This window comes from Cimex lectularius, unplaced genomic scaffold (assembly GCF_000648675.2).
Source record: "Cimex lectularius strain Harlan isolate CLEC.00 unplaced genomic scaffold, Clec_2.1 scaffold66, whole genome shotgun sequence".
Classification (NCBI taxonomy): Eukaryota; Metazoa; Arthropoda; class Insecta; order Hemiptera; family Cimicidae; genus Cimex; species Cimex lectularius.
In genome coordinates, this window is record NW_019392701.1 from 698,230 (window position 1) to 718,391 (window position 20,162).

Consider the following 20,162-nt stretch of genomic DNA (forward strand, 5'->3'; position numbering starts at 1 on the left):
GCTAGCCTTAAACAAAATCGTTAAATTTGGTGTTGTCTTGAGAAAAGTTGTACAAAAAATGGTTAAGTATAATTATCGGCAGATCTCATATTTTGCCGCAAGGGTAGTAAAAATATTTCTCTTCTTTTTCGACGGAATCGGGAAATTGTCATCCGAAAGCGACCGTTGTTTATAAGCGGAGCTTTTTTTTTTAATACCGTTCTTTTTCTTTGTCGAGTAATAAAATCGGTGAATCATCAAAAATCGTCTCCTCCGAGGGTGAAATGAGTGGTAAGTGACGTTGATAAATGAACGTGAGAAAGAAGAGAGGGTGGAAAGGGCGCGGAGGTTTTCTGCTCGCGAAGTTACGGCAGCCTCAGCCGAGAAATCGTTTGAATTTATCGGATCCATTCAACTGGGGGAAAGCATCCAATTTTTTCCAGAATCGTACCGAAACTGCGGACTATTCACGTCGTGCCTGCAACTGTGACTTAGAACAACGAAAAATGATTATTTTTAAATGTTTTATTTAACCAATTTTAACTTAAGCAGAACCCTTAATGATTATCTTTTAAATAATATTAATTTAAGTTAAAAAAATTCAAATGTTTTGAAAACATACAAAATTCATGACTGGAAACTTAATTGCTGTGTGACTTATGAAAGTATGCCCAGCAGTTATTCAGAAATCGTGAGATGCGGTCTGGTCTCGATTATCGGTCACTAATCACCACACATATGACCAGAAGGTTTGTATTTGATTTTAGGTTATTATGCATGATCGCTTCTCGCCAAGTTCAGAGGTTGGTATAATGATTGAGATAAAAAGGAAAATTAATGGCGTATGCAGGGTGATGAGCAGTTTGGTCGTTTCCGATCATTTTCGATGATTCTTGAGTGATCAAGTTTGTATTCTTGTGGTTGGTCAGTTAAGCTTATTTTTGTTTTTATTTTTTCTAAAGAGAATAAATTATTGTATGAAAACCAATTACAGGCCTAATATCACCAAACGTCACGTAAAAATCTATTTGTTTTTGTGTGGCCATACCCAACACTGAAAATTGTCAGACTAAAATGATCGACACGACCAAATTACTGTATTCAAAAATGTCAACAAGAGCAATATCTAAATATTAAAAGCCAAAACTAATTTTAGGCTTAAAGAGGCGATAGAACAACTCCACGTGGAAATCCATTGATTTGATCATGTCCGTACAACGGGACTGAATAATCAGATGGCGACTGACAGACCGAAAATTGCTAGTGTTGCCAGACCAAAATGATCTGTAGCGAACAAATTTCAATCTCTTCTTCCGTCTCTAGTTGAAAAAGGTGGAAATGTTCCAGAAAAGAGGGGAAAATGCCGGCCAAGGTATGACGCATACAGATTCCAACGAAGCATTAGATTTGAACGCTTAATGAAAGCGTAGGGGGCCCTCGCTCTGATCCGATCCATAAAGATGAGCTGAATAAAATGCTTCCCGGCCGTAAATAATACAATTAATTACACTCTTAGCGAGAACGATTGACGGACACGACTCAGAACATCGTTGGCCGTTCCATCTCACATAACAAATTCTAATCTGAGAGCAAATCATATAAAAATTATTCACATACAGTAACACTAATAGGGGAAAATGTACACAACAAATAAATAGTGAAAAAGCGAACTGAATTGTCAATTATTTGATTATAAGCAGTTGAAACTTTTTTATGAAACTTTGAAACATTCTTTTTAAATATTGATAACCAACCATTTGCATATTTTAATATACCCTCTTTGATGTAACTAGTTAAAAGCATTCAACATTGTAACATTAAAAACGGGATCAGATACTCGCCTATAAGTTTTATAGATTGTATATTTCAAATAAAAATTATTGCAGTTGAAGTTAAAATGTTAAAATTTCAATTTTAAGCCATCGTTAAATGGTATTTCAACTTAATAAACCTTTCGTTTTAGTACAAAAAAGTTATTATATTGACAAAACGTTAAAAAAATATAAGAAGCTTTTTCGAGAAAAACGCAAATACCGTAGGCTTAACAAGACTCACCGAAACTAAATTTTATGACAACGGTGACAACATCCGTTTATAGGCAATATTCAAAATTTGGACCATGGTTCCACCGGTTTTTTTCTCGAAAAAAATCGACGCAAAGACCACTTTTCGTATATTAGGGCGCGGTAATTTTTTCAATCATTTTTAATCGGACTGAAAGACCAAAAGCGCTTAAACGGATTAGTTTGAGGTTTAAAAATCGATTCCTACCAATAAAAACAAAATTACTTTGACAACTCAAATGCTACATTTTTATGTGCAATAAGTCTATTTCATTCAATATTTTATAATTGCTTAAATATAACCACCGCTGTGACCTACCGATCGGGGCGTCCGCCGCGTACTTTCCATGGTAGAGGTCCTGAGTTCGAATCCCGGCACTGCCCATGGAATTTTAATTAGTTCTGACATCTCGTTGGACTGACAAGTGAGAAAACTTTAAAATACAATCGTTCAACTTTCCATTAAGAGTATGTGGAAACAAACCCCAGGCATATGGCGAAGAGATTCATAGAAGGGCCATCCGCAAGACTTACGAATTACTTGAGGAACAACAGAACCAGGATTCTGATTAAACTCCTGACAGGCCACTGCCGCCTTAAAAGGAACATCCACCGGATAGGAGTACAGAAGAAACACTATGCACTACCAAGAAGAAGAGGAGACCGCAGAACACATTTCATGTTTCTGTGAAGGTCTGTATAGGTGCAGGTTCTTGCAACTAGGACAGGAAAAACTGCAAGGATGATCCTACACTAAAGGGTCGCTGGCAAGACTATGGAGGTTGATTAACAACCTGAACCTAGCCTGTGATTTGTAAAATGAAAGGAGTACAGTAGATCTGCTCAGGTCGAGGTGCAGAAGGCCCTATGGCTACCACTTTTAATCTTATGTTACAACACAAGAGGAATAATTAAGTCTTTTTAAAAATTCTAATGACTGCAATAATAAACCGTTCATGTTAACAAGAGTTTCTATGGCCCGATAACCCTAATGCTTAGATAATTGGCTTCTACACTGGTTTAAAATGGACGAAAATGAGGAAGAATTTGTTTCAAAACAGTTTACAAACTTTTTATGCGACTTGTACAGTATTCACAGTTATTACGAAATATTTCAATAAATTATAACACAGCATTAATTACTAATGAAATGATTTGTGGCTATGGTTCATGTATTTTTTGTACGGTTGATTTTCCTTTTTATAATCTATTAAACTTCTTTTAAATAATTAACATAAATAATGGTCAACTCGATCTAATCTCTATATCTAAATTCGACAGCAATGTTCAAAAATGCTGAATTGATGTTTCTGATACCCTTAATGGCAAAAGATATTTTTTTTTTAAGTGACCGGTTGTTTAATAATTTGTTGGAGTCGTGAGTAGCGGTCAAGCATGAGGAAGGTTAGTAAAACACCTTTTTCATTTTTTTGCTGAAATTTCGACCTTTATTCCGGTCATCTTCAGGGCATAAAGTGTGGTGCGATTCTTGTGGTGTCATATTGGTTTTGTGTAAAATTTTTGGGGACTACTGAATTTGTTGGATTTGAATAATACACGACTAAATACATGTTAATTTATGGGGCGAGTAAAAAATATCCTTGTGTCATTTTTAACTGTTCAATTTTAACCGGGTTATTTTTCTTCTGTGACAAGTCCGGTATAAAATGGATATTAACAAATTTTTAAAAATTGTGTGTATATTTGTTTGTAAACGAAAGACTGTTAATGTCAAAGTTTTCTATTGAATGGATAAAAACTGAATTAAATAAAAAATGGAGGCTTCGAGAGAGAAATGGCTATAAAAAAATGAATAATTATAAAAAATTGAATTTTTTTTATGTGCATGACAAAGTTTCATCTTAAATGTTTCAAAAGGTTAGTAAGCTGTTTCACATGCGTATAGACAAAATGAAAAGTGTGAATTGATAAAGTGTGTTCTATAAAAAACTTTCTATCAAAATGTAAAAACACGTACCTTCGCGAAATTGTTTATTATTCAAATTATGTTTTATTATAAAACTATTTATAAGCAATACAATCAGAAATAAGTTCCAAAAAAAAGAGAATGCTGGCATTTTACAATTTCATACAAATAATCAAATAAAAAATAAACTATTGTTAAGTACCGATGGTTCTGTTTAAACTGTTACATGTATCGACCATTTTTTTACTCAAGAATAAACTGGAACTTGGTACTGTCTGAACGATGAAGAGACAAATTCAATTGTTACTGCCAAGCTTTCGATCTAAACAAACTTAAATGTGTCAACACATCGAGATATTTTTTTTGTAAAAACTTAATTATGTCTATCTATTGTTCTGCCCTGCTGATGACCTTAAAATAGGCCGAAAGCTAGGTTATCATCGTCAGTGCAAAGCAAACTTAAATATATATACACATTGACATAATTAAGGTTATTGTTTTCCCTGATGATGATCTTACAATAAGCCGAAAGCTTGGCCTTCATCATCAGGTCAAAACAAACTTAAATATGTCTACACATTGACATAATTAAGGTTGTTTTTTTTAATAAAGCCTTTATTATGCCAATGTGTAGACATATTTAATATTGTTTTCCCTTGATGATGATCTTAAAATAGGCAGAAATCTTAGCTGTCATCATCCGGTCTAAACAAACTTAAATGTGTCTACACATTGACACAATTAAGTTTTTTTTTCATAAAACGTAATTATGTCAATGTGTAGGCATATTTAATATTGTTTTTCCCTGATGATGACCTTAAAGTAAGCCGGAAGCTTGGCTGACATCATCAAAGCAAAACCAACTTAAAGATGTCTACACATTGGCATAATTAAGTTTTATTTAAAATGACCTGATAATGACCTTAAAATAGGTCGAAAGCATGGCAGAAAGAATTGAATTTGGTTCAACATCCATACCATAAAGGTCTAGATTATTCGTGACCAATGCTCTTAAAAGTCATATGTGGATTCGATCGACCAACTTTTATGATTTTTACGAACAGTAGAACGTAAGGATCGGATTTGTCTATTTTAGAAGTAATTATCGCTGTAGTTCACATATTCAATCTTCTTCAGGGCTAATCACATTTTCGATAATTTATTCCTGCAAAAGTTCGGATATCCATTTAAAATCAGTCTTTTATCATTTAAAATTGGATGAAAGTAAACAAGAATAATGTAAAACAATGGTACTTGGAAGCTTGGCTAATCACAACAGAAATTAAATGTAAAATAGATTACAAATCTTATCCTTACATTCAAATTATTAAACGTTAATGTTTTATAGACCCGTTAAAGGTTTTGACGTGTAAATAAATAATTTAATCGCGTCGGAAGATTTTTGTTGTATTTTAAAAGTGAATTTATATTTTTCCATGAAAAATCGCACGTAGAGAAATAATGTGGAGCCAAATTGTAGTTTTTTTTTCCCCATGGGGTCGTAGTAGTTAGTAGCATGATAAAAGTTCTTTATCGGTATCGAATCGGATTAATAAGGTATTAAGTCGAATCGGATAAAAAAGGAGAAAAAATAATTTATAAAAAAATGAATCCACTTTTCATGACTGATTTGGTCGTGGAAATGGTTCTGGTCTGTGGACGGAGGGAGGTGTCCAATTTGCCTATCCGATCCCTTGGATTAAGTCGTTAAGGAACGGGATGAAAACAAACGGTCCGACCCCCCGGTGGATCATCCGGTAGCCGGAGGCGCGGTACAACCCTGTTTACACGGCCACTTCCTTCCTACCGCGGTCGCCCGGACTCCGATTTATAGCCCCCGATACCCTTTTCCCATTCATTTTAAAATTCACGCTACGATAACCCTCGGCTCTATTATTGCACAAAATATATGTTTCCCTCTTTCGAGAAAGGAGCGAGACTCCATGATATATTCCAGCTCCAAAAATTTACTCATCAGAAATAAAAAGTAAAAAGAAAAAAGTGAACCGGGATGTAAAAAAAAAAAAAAAAAAAAAATACGAGGGTAGCATTGTAACTAGGTGTATATAAGCAATGGTACCCTCTTGAGTACGCGGAAGTCGAGTGTAGTGCGGTGCCGAAGCATGGGACCCCATGGGGATGATACGGTAAAGGACGTCGTGACAGTCGAAGAAATCGCCCGCCGAAAGTCAAAGATAAACAAAAAGGGGAAAAGTGTTTTGGAGGAAAGGAGGAAAAACGATTCTCTCTAATATATGATGAATGTCTGGACTTACTTATTTAAAAGAAATAAAGGAGTGTTGATAAAATTCGCTAGGAAGTGGTCCACTGAACACTAGAACACATATCGCGTAACGAACCACGTGGTTGAGGATGCTGTTGTGTCCTGGCGGTTCTACCTTCTCCCCACAAGCACTAGACTGAGTCTGTTGCCGTTTATGCCATTGCTGTCGCTGGAAGGGGTGGCTGCGTGAGGCGTGGCGTCGCCCGGTCCCGCCTTTTCGCCCTCTCGCCGCCAATCCGTCGGCTCGGGTGCCGTCTCGGGGCCAATCGGCCTCCCAGTTTACATCGATCACGATGGCCATTCGTGCGGAACGCGCTCGCCTTCGCCCCCCAGTCTTCCATCGGCGAGGGAAGAGGATCGTGCTTCGCCCCCTCTTCGCCGCCCTTTCTCACCCCTCCGCGCCCGTCCGACGAAACCCATTCAAAAACCGTCCGCGTTTAAAGCCAAGGACAAAGGACGGCTTGGGTCCGTCCGGTCTCGCTCTCCGGCTCCCCTACCACCCTTTCGCCGACACGATAAATTTCATACCGACTCCTAAATGGTTTTCTTTCCCATGAACGATTTAAAAACTGCCGTGTTTACATTTTTTTTTTCGCCGGGATACATCCGCTATATCCTTGTCTCTAACTAACCGTCAAATTCAATTCTGTCTGGCTCAAGAATTATCAAGCCGGACAGGTCTAACAAGCTCCCGAGCCAACGAGATCACCTCAAATCTTGGCCGGAACTGTCAAAACACCTTAAAAAACTGGAATCTTCGAATAAATAGGTCCCGGGTTAAAAGGGTAATACGGGCAGCAGATACACTTGCTAAAAAAGGCACAACTCATAAGCCCAAATCCATTTTGTGGCACAAACTACAGCCACATTAAAAGAGAAATTGCGGTAACTAAAGAACACAGCAATGCTGACAGCTAAAACCAGGCATGAGCTAAAACTCTACTCGCAAAAATAATGGAAGAAAGAGGAAACACCTTTAAAACCAAAATATTAACAGATGACCAATATCGATTATGTCAGTCCTATGCAAGTGCCCCGTATGGCTAGGCAAAGGTTATGGAATGGAAAACAGCAATTGAGATATACTTGATAAGGAAATCTTCCAGGAAATCCATTAGCACAATAGACGACAGTTTAGTTTAAGTACTAATCCCTACGACTTCATATAGTAAAAAAAAATCAAAACCGAAAAACGTCTAATACACGATCGAAAATGTCAATTTTATTTATTTATTTTCAACAATCATAAATAGGGTGTCCCTTTTCATATGGACCAACCCATTATTTTGTAAACGAAACAAGATATAAAAAAAAGGACATCGCCCTTTTCTTTTATTTTTAAGTATGTGTAAAGTTTTGATTTGACATTTTTATTTTATTTGTCATTGGACTCTGTGTGGCATGATTAACAGACTTTTAAAATATAAATTTCCAAATTATATGAATATTATTTACCCATGCCTGAAAAAAAGAACCTTCTCAATATCTTTGAATGAAACCCAGACCTTTTACGATTACAGCTGTAGTGCCCCAGGGGTCAATTTTGGGTTCTATACTTTTTCACTTTATATAAATCCCATAATATGCAAAAAGAAAGAGCCACGACATCGTTCTCTGCAGCTCATCACATCGTACCGCTGTGCTATTAAAAATCATAAAATTTATCGACGGTTTTTGCAAAAGATGGAATCTAAAAATCAATACAGAGAAAACTGAAGCGGTCTTGTTATCTTTGATGATTGTTAAATGAGTTGATGAGAAAGTGTTAAATGCTTAGGTTTAACTTTAGAGAACAAATATTTCTCAAAGCACATTTTTTACACAAATTTGGCTAATCGGAGTAAAGTAGCTATTAAATCCCTATTTTCAATCCTATGCCGAAAAAAATCCTCATTTACAAAATAAATCGTAATAAAAAACTTTTTGTATGCCGCCCCAGCTTGGAAATTACCTGCACAATACGACAAGTATGCCTTACTTATTTAACCAACGAAATAGTAAAAACGATGGAAAAATATTTTAAGAGATTAACAACCCAAATCCATTTTGTAGAAATATTGTATGGTATGATACTAATATCCCTACAAAACACAAAATTCTGTGATATGGTTTCAGCTCGATAGATGGCCCAGTGTTCCAACGTATTCAAGTATTTTTTGCATCATCGATTCCCTTCCCTATGGAAAGATAGGCACTTAAGGTCCTTTGCTTGGCCAGCATGTCTCATTTAACCCCATTGGATTTTTTTGGGGAGTTATCTTAAAAATCAAATTTATGGAAATTTACAGCCCACAAACAGCCGGCTGAATTAAGTGAAAGGATCCAAAAAGCATGTAGTGAAATTGACGGAGGGTCGGTCAATAGCATGTGCTTTAACGGAGGAATGTAAAAAAATGCAGCGATGAGTGCTTATGAAAGAACTTTTTCTAATTTATACATTTTTCGTTCTTTTATACACTGTCGTTCACAATAGTTCATCGATTTTTTACTTTTCTAATTGCTTTTTTAATGTGTTAATTACGTAAATTTTGTTAATTCATTTTTTCTGAATTTTATGTTTTAAAACTGCCAAACATTGGGTAAGAAAGGAAGAAGGTGAAAGACAAAAAGTCTGAATGTGACGAATCCAATTATTCTAGGCCAAAAGTGGATTAAACAGTACCATGAGAATGGTCGAGAAATTACTACAAAGACGTCGTTTTAATTATTAACCCAATTTAGCTAAATAAGGCCTGATCTGTGTTTGGACAGGTTTAAAATTCAGGTTATGAATTTTTAACTATGAAAAAAATTCTGTTTTTTTCTTTTATTTTTCCCAAATATTCAGTTTGATTAGAAATGATAAATGATGGAGTGAGTGTGCTGTTCAATACTTTTTAAAAAAGGATAGTTCCTACTCACAGTAAGTTGTTTTGCAACGATCCGGATTTCGAGCATTTTGGCTCATCATCAGGTTGTAGAAATCCTTCAACCTGATGATGAGCTAAAATGCTCGAAATCCGGATCGTTGCAAAACAACTTACTGTGAGTAGGAACTATCCTTTTTTAAAAAGTATTCAGTTTTATTAGTTAGAGTAATTTCCCCCCTTTGGAAACCGACTAAAGGAGGCATTTCTGACGTATAGAAAAATTCGACAATTCTCGGTCCTCTTTGTTATTCCATTTTTACAATTCGAAACTTAAAATAGCGTTTATTATTTGAAAAGAATTTTACTAGAAATATATGGGGTTTTTTCCTTGCGTCTTTATCAAAAGCGAGATTAACGTTTTTTATATCGTCTAATTGTCTGTTCGTATAGGAAAAATAAAAAGAGCCTCAGTTTCTTTTATTATTCTCCTTATAAACTAATCATTCTTTCATCTACTATATTTTTAAAAAAGACCTTACACATCTAATCTGACGGTTTTTTGTACAGAAATGAACAGTGCAAAACATGTTTCAGCAGACCTGAAACGGGGATATTTAGGAGTATTTAGCCGGATTAGACCAGAGATTGGGCAGACGCTTGACTCGTTCCATTGAAAACATTAATCCATAAGGAAAAAAGTGGGCCAGAAAGCGAAAAGGAGTTTCCTGCCATGTGAAATCGGTTTTATTGGCGGGGGCAAACTAAAAACAAAAAAACTTCTCTTAAAACAACCCTAAACATTTGAAAAAATGGGTCAAATGGACACTGAGCCTCGACCGTTGAACGGTCCTAAAGTGAAAAACGTCTCAACAGCGAGACTAAGCGGACCAAGATAGATGGAAACCGTCATAAATCCAAAATATTCAGATTTTATAACAAATACTTGCACATTTTTTGAAAAGAAGTCACCCCGGGTGTTGGCAGTCGTCGGTCTTATCCGTCCAGCCGCCGAGGATGGACTCCGAGTGCTGTCAACACCCTTCTACTATTGTGTACCCAACATATACAGTTCCTAGATCCAAACCCATTCACACTCTCATTCATTCCTAAATACATTCTTTCCTATTTACATATTACACACTCAGTAACGGTAGTGGTGTAGTCGATATTCCTCCATCACCCTTTAGAAATGTTAACTAGCCTAATTGGGGTCGATGGGGTACTCAATATTCCGCCATCGACCTTCTCACACTACACATCCACGCTAATAAATACTCTCAACACTCGCTAGGGACACAAAAGTATAAGTATTTTATACAATAAAGCAGCCCTGTTTCCTCCCAAAATCGGAACAGGGAACTCAGATACTCGCTGCCGTGTTGAAGCATGATTCTCGATCGGAAGGTATTCCTGCCCGCTCTCTATACGGAGCAACGGATACCCTTGTATTAAGTGGGTCACAACGAGCAACCTTTTTCTACCCGCGGAATTTAGCCCAAAACGTATGCCTCCGTATGTCAACTTCGCATGGCCTATCGTTAGTCCGGTGAGGATGACCCTTCTACTATTCAGATCCTCCGAGGGCCATCTATGGACAGTGATGTTGATGCGCAAAGGCTTCTCTTTTAATCAAATCGTGTTTTTTATTGCGTTGTTGGCTAAGTCCTGAGAGATCGGAACAACCCTGCCTTAGTTGTCTCGTCCGGCTATTCCTTGTCCTCCCTACCTATGTGTTTGGGTACAAACTGATAAAATTTATTCACCTGAATAGTCATTCGAAAAAGATTGAATTAGATCAGTGTTTTTAAAATTTGATGCTACAGTAGAATATCTTCCTTATGTTGAGGGAGAAAACACCAGAGATAGCTTGTGACTAATTTACAAGAATTGAGTTGCGATAATTATCGAAGTTATAGGCTTTCCTCGACGTACAAATACTATCTTGATTAACAGAAGACCCCTGAATTGGGCAGGGAGAACAGGTGGCGGGTACCATACGATCTGTCCTGGGATCGTATCTTCTGGAAACGTGAGATGCTAGATAAAACATAAAAATTGTTGATTTACACAGCATGTTTACTAAATTCGAGCTCATAGAAGTCAGAGAGGAAATTAGGAAAAAATAAAATTTTTGTATGACACCGATCCATGCGGTCACAATCAAAAATGACCAGTTTAGCTCACTACAGGCAAAATTCGATCCTTTATATTGGTCGTTGCCAATTTAACAACCACTTTAAATAAATGGAAAAAGTTAGGTAGAAACCTGCCGACTTTATCGTGCAACCGCACAGACATCGGAACATGCCCTGTCACTGCAAAACGATACGTCCACGTCGAAAGGGCTACACTAGCTTCTTAAAGATAGTGAAGTTTCTAGGGTCACAAGAAGGAGAATAGAGTTACAGTCATTGCCAGTGTTGGTACTGAGTATATTTCCAAAGAAAATTGAAATTCTTCATTAAAAACTTAATTATGCCAATTTGTAGACATCTTTAAGATTGGTTTGCTCTAATGATGACCTTACAATAGGACAAAAGCTCGTCTGTTAACAACTGAATTTCTTTTTACATCCAGTTGACCATACCGAGATCAAGATTATTCGTGAATTCCACAATAGATGTGTTAAGTCGCTGTGGACGAAAGGGAACGAAGGAAATGAATAAGTCCATTATGTTTAGTGGTCTAATTGACCAAATTACTTCTTTCAATTAATTGTTCTTTTTATGTAAGGCCTAGAGTAAAATGAAAAAGTTTGTGTCACGAGCGGGATTCGAACCCACCCCCAGCCGAAGGTCGATTGCTCCAAATATAACAGACTGTTCTCCTTTCTTCAAGAGATTCTTCAACACTTAAATCACTAAAGCTTTCAAATTTAATTTTAATTTTAACTGATAAACGATGTAAAAATATTTTGTACTAATGCGATCTTGCTCTCTAAAAATAATTTTTGACCAGACAGGTGAGTCGATACCCAATACTTATCATACTAGATTACAAAACCTTGACATAAATTAAGTTATTAAACTAAATTTAATAGATTTCTTTTTAAGAAACTAAGAATGTTTAAGATTTATTGTTTATTTCCTTAAAAAATAAACTTATAGGTTGTATGAGATATTAAGTTCTTGAACTTTTTCAATTAGTAATAAACGATTATCGCATAGTTTACAATTTACACAGATCTTCATTTAGGACACGACAGTCATCGATAGAGTTAACGACCGTATTTCAACATCGTCCGCAAAAGGCAAGGCCGTGGAAGACTCAAAGAATCAAAGAGATCGTAAAAATACAGTATAAACAATATTGGGCCGGTGTGGGAACCTTGAGGAACCCCCGAAGACAGAGTTATATCGCAGGAAAATTCATTGCAAAAAAAACTCATTTTTCTGTCGCATAGGTAGGGATAAGAATAAAAGAGCCGGCCACACGGTTTTCTGCACCTCGACCTGACTATATCTATTCTGCTCCTTTAATTTTTTAACTCACTTGATTCTTGGATCGTGCCAGCGGCTCCTTGGATCGTGCTTGTGGCTTTTCCTTTCCTAGTTCCAAAAAGCTACACCTACATAGACCCCTCATAAAAACATAAAACGCGTTCCTCTTCTTCTCGGCAGTAACTGCACAGCGTTTCTTCTGTCTGTACTTCTGCCTGGTGCATGTGGCTCCTTAGGCGGCACTGCGGTCACGAGTCCTGGCTCTGTCGCGGTTGCCTTCCAGTATTTTCTTTAGGTTTTGTGGGTGGCACTTCTATGAATCTCTTCGCGTGCCTCATGCCTGATTTAGATATTTTTTCACCAAGTTTTGGACTCATTAAGGATCCATTTTTATGGCAAGATGCTAGGCCACAGTAGTGTTGGGGGCCTGGCAAATTCATATTGGTTCCTTTATTGGTCAACATTTCCACTTTCTCATTGCGTCTATGCCCCGAATGCCCCTGGGACACACCCATGGGTCTGGTTATTACTTCTGCCAGGGATTCCATACGCTTTTTGCATTTACCTCACATGAGGCTAAGGCCCCCTAACTGTCAGGGAAGATGGCAAATCACATAGGTTAGAAAGAACGAATCCATTTCAAAACATTTACCCTAATAAAGACAATTCAACTTAATATCTCATGTAGTTGACAGAATCAAATGGCTTTGACAGATCCGCGTAAACAACATGACAACCACTTTCTGTAGTTATTAATAAACTTACTAAAAAGCACCAAATATGTGATAGTTGATTTACCAAGAACAAATATTTAGCCTTGTTCATTAAACACAAAAATTGACTAGATACAGCCCTGAATTCTTGGGTAATTCTTGTTTAAGCTCCTTTTTGAAAACCAAAAACTGAAAAAATTAAAAGTGTACGAATATTATTATTTGTTAAATAGCACTTGACTCTCTTTTGGGAGTGATGTGAATAAATGCATTATGCGCAGGTCGTCCTCGATCTCTTGAATTCTCGCTTCTATAACGAACGGACCGAAAAATCGTTGAGGCGTCCTTCAAGGAGGAGAAATCGTGCGAAAGAGGCGATTAACAAAAAGTAAATGGCCGACTGGACAAACCACCTGTAACTTGTGTGCCTGGCCAAAATCAATTGAGTAAAAGAAGGGTCGTAATCTAATGAAGTCTTCACTAAGCGCAAAGCCCGGGCCTCTAATTTTGTTTTTCACCTGGTTTAACATTAAACTATCAAGGGGGTCGAATTATGTTTGCTTTTTTTTCTGGCCCATTTTCAAACGGATTCAATAGAATTGAACAAACGAGGTAAATATGTTTCATGACTTCGACGGTGATCGGTTCAAATCGATGATACCAAAAGTGAAAAAAATATTTTTAAAAATGGGCTCTTGTTAAACTGAGCCGATTAAAACCGGCAAGGTTTCGGATTTAGATAAAACCAGTTGTTTAAGGTAAATATGAAAATAATGACGAAAAACGAGAAGTAGACAGCTAGTCGACCAACAATCAGTCCTACACAAGTCCTCGGAGACAACAGAACTCTGAGAGTAAACCGTAATTTCGTCGATACCGATCATAATGGTCTGTCAAACGCGTTTCGCCTAACCATAAATTTGCAAAGCCACAACACTGAATTTGGCGAGTAGTCGAAACGCACCTGATAGGCCAAAGCATCGAGAATAGGCAGATCAAAATGATCCAAAACGACCAAATTACATGTTCATAACTTCTCAAATGAGACGAGAGTGAAAGATACACTTAGATTGCATTTTCTTTTGTTTGGCGGACGAATCGACGCAGTTTTAAAAATTCACACCTTTGGGTCTATCTGGTTTCACTTCTCCCACTGGCTCTCAAGGAAGAGAAGACACAGAAGCGCCGTTACAATGGTTAACCGAAATGTCCCAGGGGCAGATGTGGTATCAAAAGATCCTTCCGTCCTTCTCAGTATATCGAGAGCCACAAGGAAAAAATGAGAGAAGTTGAGAAAAGAGTCCACATCTTCAGTTTTGGGTCCGGGCGAATTTTGTGAAGTCAAGTTTCTTTTTTTTTCAAGTGGTGAAGGTGTCGGGTCTTTGGTGAATAAAGCTGAGCCAACAGTGAAGATGAAAGAAACGCACCTGACCGACAGACACATAGAGGACAGGCAGACCAACATGATCAGTAACAGCCAAATGACAACAGGTGGATCAATTGACCGGTTCAAAATCAATAATACAGTGAAATTTAGTTTAAATCAATAACTCGATACATAACATGTGCAAAAAGTTCGGATGAAATATACCAAACATGTATTTGTGTTGGGTGTAATCCTCTCAAGTGACCTTTGAATTTCTGCAATACATTCAACTCCATATTGGATTTGCTTGAACTAATTTAGTTAGTTAAAGTTGAAAACAAACGTGCCCGTTATCGAACACAATACAAGTTTGCCCGGCGATGATTACACACTCGCCTGGCAACAGCTAAGCTCTGATAGGTTTTTGATTAGATCCAGAGCAGAAGTATCCGGTCTCACAGGCGGCAAGACATTCGAGGAATCCTAGAGGAAAATCGAATCAATCATGACTTCAAAAGAGCTACGAATGGGAAAATGGTTACTCAACCTCTATCTTAGCAATAAGAAATTAGTTGAAAATCAATCTATTGTCTGTAAAGGGATTTCAGTTATACAGTAGGGCTTAACTGGGTTTCTGTCTTATTTTTAGTCTTTTAGTCTATGCTAATTTATGTAATTTATAAAATGATAAAAATCTGACGTGAAACAACCCGTTACGTCGGAATAGATGGTTCACAGCCCCAATTAAAAGATTGTAAATAGCTTTCTGCTTTTGAATATTTAACAACTGCTAGTTTGTTTTTAAATAGGCGAAACCGAAAATTGATTGAGACAGTTTTGACGAAGAGGTCTCTTTATGAGCAGTTGTTTGCTGTATTTATGGCGATGAGGGCAAGAAGGGTGAAAAACCCCTAGTTGCCCTCTGGTGACTAAGAGATTAGTGAAATCACCCTTGCGGAGAAGGGGGTGAAATGAGATTGATGAACTCCCTCCTACGCCAAACAATAGGCAAATAAATAAATTCCGATGGGCTGTTGGTCAACTGGCGATTTAATCTTTCCACGTGGAATCGGCCAATTGGCACCAATTACAGCCCGTGGAGTGTGGATTGTTTTTTAAATTTATTTATTTAAAAATTTATAAATTTCTCGTTCAGTTTGATATATTTGACAACAAACGAGTAATTTTGGTGTCTTCTTAAATAATTGGCGTCAAAGAGACAGGCCGGAGCGATAAATAAGATCGGAAACGGGCCTGTGGTTTTGAGGAGGGTGATGTCCGTAGCATTGGGAGGACGAGGTTCATTAGTTCCGTCCGTCCCATGTGGGTTGACCGAGAATAAGGAAGAGGGCCCAGAGAGTGTATGTGGATATAGGGGAGCGACTACGAGGTGACACGATCAATTGACCGATCTGCCATTGACGTTCAAAGGAGCCAAATGACTTCGCTTTTATCCTCCTACACGTCCTGTTTGCCGCTAAATCACGGCTATTTTGCCGGAATTTCTTCTTTAATTTCTCCTTTCTTAAAAGGTTCGAGATTAAGGGTCATGCGGATCTAACAGACCGGTGGAAGGATCATGAGATAATATAATTTATTTAATATAAGATTTTAATACAAGGAGTTGTTTCAATTAACTTCCTCTTTCCTTCGGCCGATTTTATAGGAAAAAGAGACGAACAGATATTCTTAAGAGAAACGAAAGTTCTTTTCGCAAGCTACTAACATCACTGTCCTTTAGTCGATATCCCAGATATATAGCTTGTTACTCGATTTCACTCTTTCGTTACTTTTCGTGATATATCGAGACAAAAGAAACTGGCTAGTGCGCGTAGTATTTCAGCTTAATCTGCAAAAGTTAGCAGAGGGCAGAGTCATTTACTCAAGAGTGGGCACGTGTATGATTTGTGGAGCTACCAAACACATTTGGTATATGGTTAGAAGGAGCCGACCTCTTTATGACCTTGATGAATATTGTGCAATGCCCATTATTGTTTAACAGAGCTCTTCGTTAAACTTTTTATCCGATCCCTAAGCTTTGTTAAGTCTACCGGGTACCTTTAGGCCTTGGCTGTTTTCTTTTCCAGGAGTTGGAATTTCTTAATGGGCCTTCCCACTGTCAGAGCACATATTCCGCTGTTTTTCCTCGTCCTGGAAATATCTGCAGAGGTTTTTTTTCTGCTCCTCTATGGTTTGCAGTGTCCAGAATTGTTTTTTTTTACTACAATTAATTAAGGTTTTTAGTTGAGATAAAAAAGTCAAAGGCACGAGCGGGATTCGAACCCACGATCTTCGGCGAAAAACGCCGCTGTTCTACCACTTGAGCTATCGTGACCTCTAGCCACTCGGACACCAACTTCCCATCTCAACCCCACTTTTCGAATTTTCCCTCCTTTTTTTACCAGTTTTTTTAACCATTGTATCGTCCTAGATCCTTTGATGAACGCATGCCTGTGTCCTGAAATACATTCTCATTGAACACTTATTCAATCCATTTTCTGAAGGATCTGTGTTTTTGGCTGGTATGCCATAAAAGGCTTCAACTTCTAGACCTCCTGTTTGCCTCCCCGGCCGATATGCCCTGGGACCCAAACAAGGGTAATTTTACTGTTTTACCCAATACCTGAATGGGCCTTATTGCAGTTTCAAATTGCTTCGGACTTACGGATGTATACAACAGTCGCACTTGATGACTGTTTTTTATTGGTAATACCCAGCCTAGTCCTAACATGTCCTGAGTTTAGTAGTTCTGCCGTTTCTGCGATGTTCTTTCAATGAATTTTTTCCCTTCTGTCTTAGAGTTCCTACTGAACAGAGTACATAATTATTTTAAATTCATTGTTTGATCCATGTCCAGTTTGGTATACCGCAAACGGAGCCGATGTGTGTCCTCATTTGAACTTTGAATCAATTTATCGACCTTTATCGGTCAAACGAGTTAGAAGGAATCGAACTCTTTATGACCCTGAAGAATATTGTGCTATGTCCATTGTGTTGAACTCTTCGTTGTTTAAGGCTTTTTATTAGATCCCTAAAGGGACTCATGTGTACCTTCGGGCCTTGACTTTTTTTCTTCCAGGAGTAGGAATTTCTGAACAGGCCCACTGGCAGAGTATAGGTTCTGCTTCTCTGCACAGGCGTTTTTCTTCCGCTCCAAGCCTATATGCCTCCGGAGTCATCAGTGTCCAGTAAGCAGTCCTACTATCATTCTAGTCCAAACACGTTTTAGGTTTTGTAGTTTTGCCATTATTCTCTGCGATGATCCTTTAATCAATTTTACCCTTCTGTCCTGAAGTTCCCATTGCACAGAGTAGTTATTTTTTGGTAATTTGGTATGCCGCAAAAATATTCAGGGCCTAGATCCTCGTGGGCCCTAAAAACTTGGCGGTTGAATAAATTCTCGCCTGGGGTGTGGCCTCTTGCTGTTCAGGGGCGACCTTTACAATGATGCTTTCAACACTTCTTCCTCGGTCACACGATTTCTTGCGCATGAGCTAACCATTTTGTCTTATGTAATTTTTAAACCCCTTTTAAAAAAAAGGTTAAATACAGTCTCTTTATCCAAAAGAATACAATGTAGGTTTTGTACATTAAATGACCGCAAAACAAATATTTGTGCTTTTTCCCTGGTGTTACTTGGTGCCGTGTGATAAGGGTGCAGCGGTGAGATTGGGACCTTGGCTCTCCCCTCTTATCTGCGATCTCCCCTTCTTTCGCTCTTTATAGACCTCGGCGAACAACAAGGGAAAACAAGCAGAGGAGGGAAACAAAGCGGAACGAAACATCAGGATTTCTTCGTCACAATGGCCCGCCTTTGCAGTCACAATGAAGGCCCTGCTAATGAAAGCGCCTCCTGGCGTGCGGTCTCAAGGAGTTAAATCCGATTAATAGCTAGTCCGACCCCGACGGCCCTTGGATCTTTATTTATGCAACAATATAACCTATCTCAAGTTTGTGTTGAATAAAATTATCTTGTTTTTGCTAAAGTGCTTACAATTAGTCTAATTAATTCCAATGTATTGAATATCTAGACAACCTAGAACCTACGGTCACAGGGGAATCAAGTTGGTGAATCGATTTAGCAGCGTAGGGATACCAAACAGAACAGTATTCAACCATTGGTCTTATTTGCTATATGAAAACAATGGTCAAGACGTAAAGGTTGGGATCAGTCCCACTCGAAGTTGGACAATAACGCTCGGGTGTTTTCCTTGGCATATCGCATGCCGTTGATCGGGTATGGCACAAAGGCTTGTTGTGGAAGCTAAATGACATCCACCATTTACATACGACCTTATACTCAAATCGTTCCTAACCAACTGATACCTTCAAGTAACCCAAGGGCACCTCTTCCTCGTCTATTTTCCCATTTAACCAGCGTCCCCCTTACTTTATTCCTTCTTTACAGCTGATCTTTCATCGCATTCCAACACCTTAATATTCACATACGGCGATGACAGGACAATTCTCCCCACAAACATGGATCCTGTTATTTCTATCCGCAACCTTCGATCCCATTTTCAAATGCTTGAAACCTGGCTCAGACTATGGAGAATCAAGGTCAATCAAAAATCTAAGTACATAGTTTTCCACTTCGATTTCAACAAACCCTTCTTCCCAAACCTGGCCCACTCCTGCTACAATAAATTTCACCTCAAATTATCATCTCGTGGCAATCTATTGATTCGCAGCCTGTCCAGCTCAACCCTTCCTCCATCCTCATAGAAGACTGAAGCGCAGGTGGCCTTGCGACCATCTGATTGTGTAACTTCGACAACTGTAATTCTACTGTTGACTTCACGCCATAATGGCCAATTACGGCTACTTTCACTGGATGGTGGCCATTCAGATCAATCGCCATAGACATATAAATGTATACACAATATTGTGTATGTGTGCATGTGTATATGTATATCTATGTACATACCATACTTTTTGTTGTTGCATTTTCTATACAGTTGTAAAATGAAGAAAAACGAACAAATATATTTATAAGCTTGAGAATCAATGTGGTTTATGTGGGAAGGAGTTTTAATTTTTGGTTTAAAATAACCCTTAGGGCTTTAGCAACTAGGGATTAGTACTTAGAATTAAAGAATAGAGAGGGTTTCGGGATAATTTGGCTTTAAATGACGAAAAGAGCGGACCGTTTGCAATTTACTGATTACAATTCTATTGCGAGAATAGAAACGGTTTTACACGGATTGTTGGGTTGTCCGGAAAATAACACAGGTTTTCAAGTTTTATTTTATTTTTTTATTTTATTTATGTATTTTTAATTATACACTCTATATAATAAATTGTTTACGTTTGATGGATTATTCTTTTGTACGAATGTCAACCATTTTTAATCCCCTTCAAAACAAAAATGTTTGTATACCTCATCTCGAATATCATTTCGATTTACCTAATTCCGAGAGAGCCACTTTAGCCTTGAAGACAGTGAAGATCGTGAAAGGATATCTTCCCTAGATGATGATGATGTTCTGCGAGCTATGGTGGAAGAAAATCCCAAAACAACTGTTCGAGAACTTGCAGAGA

General features: G+C 37.8%; 1 protein-coding gene across 2 annotated transcripts in view; it reads right to left on the reverse strand.

Moving 5' to 3' along the window:
- The window catches only part of LOC106668889 (paired box protein Pax-6-like), a 211,194-nt gene that overhangs the window by 120,761 nt on the left and 70,271 nt on the right, over positions 1-20,162 (reverse strand). Inside the window, exon 1 of one of the 2 annotated variants that reach the window (XM_014398043.2) lies at positions 6,246-6,376. The exons of the other annotated variant lie outside the window; for it this stretch is intronic. The gene's annotated coding sequence lies outside the window, so the exon portion shown is untranslated. Of the gene's footprint in view, positions 1-6,245; positions 6,377-20,162 lie in introns of those variants that run through there. 2 annotated transcript variants of the gene reach the window in all.